Raw genomic sequence first — 4,122 nt, 5'->3', positions numbered from 1 at the left:
AGTCAGCCGCACCAGCCAGCCAGCCCCTGAGCCAGCCAGCCAGCTCGTGCGCCCGCGCGCCTGCCCGAGCCTGCCAGCCAACCCAGCCCCTGAGCCTGCCTGCCAGCCAGCCCGCCCGCCCGCAGCTTGGCTGCTCGCTGCAGCAGGCAGGGCAGAAGCGGCGCGGATGCAGTGCGGACGCGGCAGGCAGGGCGGTGGGGCTACAATTTTGGATCGTAGCTAGATCGTAGGTAGGCCGCGCATCAAAAAATTGTATACAGGGCTCGATGCCCGATTTCCAATCGTAGCCTGGCTACGATCCAAATTGGGCCCGACCCTGCTGCTAGCTATGATTTGACCAGCGGTAGACGGCTCTGAAATACACGTATTTCCAGACCAATGCCGATTATTTGGAAGTGTGCCTGCATTTCCCCATAAGCACATTCCTCTACAAGCACACATTTTGGAAGAAACAGAAGGTGTGCTTATAGAGAGCTTTGACTGTATTGCTCTCAGTCTGCCTGCCTGCAGGGTGGGACCCGCCAGTCAGCGAGTGGTCCAATGCGTCAGCGCGGACATGTCGAGGTCCTAGACCCACGGGGCGAGTCGCAGGCAGGCAGGGTCGTTAGGCCAGCGCTGCTCCTGCCCCCGCGTGTCGGCGGCAGCGTCCAGCGTCTTTTCGTCGGCGGTTAAGCGAGGGCAACTAGGCATGCCTCTGCTGTGGTGCCTGCCGGGCAGATCACCGTGCGCATGCACCCGTGCGTGGATGCGGGGTCGTGCGAGGGGGTGGGCGCCAGAAGGTAGAGAGCGCCTCGGATCGGCTGTCTAACGGAAACCGGCGCTCTGGAGATGGGCCTCCTCAGCTGCTTTGCCGCCTTCGTGACGGGTAAGGCTCGGACCGATCCAGCATCCCCACTACTGCGCCTTGCTCGTCTCCAGACCTCTTCGCCTCTCACCACCTCCATCTCCTCCCGTCGACTTTCATTCCCGCCGCCCTTCCCATCGTCACGATACCCTTGCCCTTGGCGCATCCGGACCGCCTCTCCTCCCCACCTCCTTCTTCAGGAGCGCATCGCCGTCTTGTCCGCCGCCCGCACGTCGTCCCTCGCGGCCGTCGACAAAGGATACACTCCAACGACCTAGCGCATCGGAGGCACGTCGAGGCTCACCTTTTCGTCACCGAGGCCGTCAATCCCGTATAGAAATACAGGCTGCCGTGCCTTTCGGATCCCCTCAAAGGCCTCCAGCGAAGCCGGTTGCCCGACCTCATCTTGCATCGTTCCCTTTCGCAGCCCGCGGCCTCTGCGATCGCGTTACTCTGGCGCTAGCGCGAGCGGTCGTCTCGCAGATCGCATTTGCTGCGCTCCCGACGCTGATCGCCAGGATCGAGGCCCTGCTCGAGCCTGCGAAACTCTGCCGGCTGGCCCGACTCCGGCACGGCCCGACCAGAAGGAGGCCCGGCGACCGCCGTAACACCCAATGTGAATGGACTGGATCCGCGGCCGCAAGCACCGATAGAATAGACGTTGGAGGCAGCACTAGAAGCGATAGACCGAGCGCCGGAACGCCAAGCACCATCGTCATCACCTTGAGGGGCTTACCTGACGCTGGCGTCCCCCGTCCGAATGTGAGTAGCAGGGAGACGTCGATGGGGTTCGGGCCAAGGCGCCATGCTTTGCTCGATGGGAGTTGCGAGGGGTCTTGCTCCGCGGCTGCTGCCAGGTAGTCGAGCTGCTGCTGCATCGGCGAGAGGAGGCGTGGTGGTAGCGGTGCGCCCTGGCTCGGTGCCGTCTCGACAGGGAGCCCCTCGCCGTGATGTCGCGGCCAACCCCGTGCCGTCCATCATCAGGCTGGCTGGCCGGCCAAGAGATCGAGAGAGGTCCGATAAGGCCGGCTTCGTCTGGCTTGACTCGAGCATGACCAGGCAAGTGGTGGAAGTGGTCCAAGGCGATGAGGCGGGTGAGGACCCGTGGCAGAGGTCGGACGGCGCAGAGGGCGAGGTCAGGATACCCGGACCCGAGCAACGGGGCCGATTCCTACTCGCGTGCGTGTCTGTGCTCGCCTCCTCGCCTCGATCAGACCTGCTCGGCTTTCACGCGGTGACACGGTGTGGCCACCCGTCCGCCTCGACTGCGCGGGCCGATTGTGGACATCGACTAGCTGGGCTCAGCCAGGCGATCATGTCAAGCCGATCCAGGCCCGACAGCGCTGCCCACCGCCTGGCCGGAGAGCGGGTTCGCCCCCCACTTGCCCGAGGCGGTGGCCTGGCCGGGCGGGGGTCGACCTCGCGCGCGACTGACTAGCGAGGTGGCTGCTCTGTCAGCGGCCGGACGATTGGCCACGCACGCAGGCAAGCAAGCCGTGCAGGCGGGCAGGCCAACGCGTACGGTCGGGCGGGCAGGCAGACGGGCAGCGACCTGTCTGAGCAGCTGTGACGATGCGCGCAGAGTCAGGCGCGCTGGCTGGCTGGCCAGAAAGCAAGGCGCCCTGCCTAGTCAGGGTGCCGCTTGGCCGAGGTCGAAGCCGGCCGGTCAGCGTGCCCTGTCGTCAGACAGGGGCGCAGCGCGGGGCAAAGCAGTCAGATGTGGCGGGACTAGCGCCGCAGAGGCGAGATGACGAGTGCGCTCGCCGGCATGCGCTCGCAAGAGAGGTAGCGTATGGCGGCGGTGCCGGCGAGAGCGAAACAGGTCGGTGGGAGGGGGGCAAGGCGCCCGCGCGCACGCGGCGAGCGACCGGAAGAGTTGGCGGTGGTCGAGGCCAGGCCGGGCCCGGCCAGAGCAGAGGTCATAGGCGCGTCGCTGTCGTGGTCGTCGTCTCGCTCGCCGTTGACCGCCCCTCGTCGTGTCTTCGGCTCCACCACCATCCTCACCGCCTCTTCGTCCTCCTCCTCTTTCTCTCCATCCCCCTTTTCCATCCCGATCACCGCCACCAGCATCCCTACCTCCCGTCCGACGCCGCCCTGTTGCTGTCTTGCCTCCTTGGGCTTCCCGTGCGTCGTCGCTACTACTGCTTCTGGTGCCTCGCCTTGCACGCGTCCTGCCCTTGCCTTCGCCCAATGATGGGTTCTCCTGCCGTCACGATCCGATCCACAACCAACTGACCGAGCTCCTGCCGCTTGCGCGGTTCCCTGCCTTGCCGTGCCCAAACCCTCTTTTCCTGCTCTGCAGATACGCAAGACTGGCTCAGCAGCGCCCGTGACCGATACCCGATTCCCACTTCCTTGGCTTACTTGTCACTGCGCCGAGCCGCAGGATACCGGATCTGGTACACGCTTCCTTCCACGCCGTCACCCAAGCCAAGACTATCGACAAAGAGGCTGGCTCTGCGCTGCTCTGGCCAGTCCTCTTCGAGGCCGCAGCGGTCGAGGTCACATCAACGTGAGTCTGATCAAAGCTCTCTGGGGAGGGTCGGATGCGCGCTACAGGCCGGGTCGCGCCAGCGACTACATGCGATGAGTGGCCTGCAGCCAAGAGGCGAGGGAGACGGAGCCCCCGCTTTCTTCGGCTGGCCCCGCATGCCGACCACCGACCGATGCTGGAACCCGGATATGAAGCCAACCTCGGACCTTGCGCCTAAGCTGCAGGCCTCGGAGACCGGTGCCGAGCTTTCCACGCTGACAGCCAAACACTCCAACTGACGCTCACTACGACTGCTACTACTGGCCATCTCGCTCTTGCTTCTTTCTTACACCGTGCCTCGCCACTCCCCAAATGCGTCGTGATTTTCCGCGCTCTCCACACTACTACTGCACCTATCGGATGCATCCGCCCACTTCCGCAACCGCCGACCTCCTTTGCCAAACCTTGCATGCATCCGCGAACCACGGCTCCGGACAACGCTGCCGCTCTTTGCTCTCATGGCCCGGCGCCGAAACGCGTCCATGCGCACTACTACTACCTACTGCTCGCAACCGCTAGCTGACCCCTCGACGGACGCTAGCCCTGGCCGGCTCGTCTATCGGCTTCAGGCTAAGCCCACTCGATCCTGTGGCGACGAGCTGTACGAGCGCACCATACATCATCGTCGGTGTTTCTGCAGCGGCCCCTCCGCCTCGCCCGCGTGCCCGCGGCTGGCCCTGATCGGCTCAACGGTACAAACAGAGCAACGGCACCGGCAACAGACGAACGAGTCCCCGCTTTCATC

This window comes from Pseudozyma flocculosa (assembly GCF_000417875.1).
Source record: "Pseudozyma flocculosa PF-1 unplaced genomic scaffold scaffold00018, whole genome shotgun sequence".
NCBI classification, from domain to species: Eukaryota; Fungi; Basidiomycota; class Ustilaginomycetes; order Ustilaginales; family Ustilaginaceae; genus Pseudozyma; species Pseudozyma flocculosa.
The sequence above is the reverse complement of the archived record's forward strand: the minus strand, read 5'-3'. Positions refer to the sequence as shown.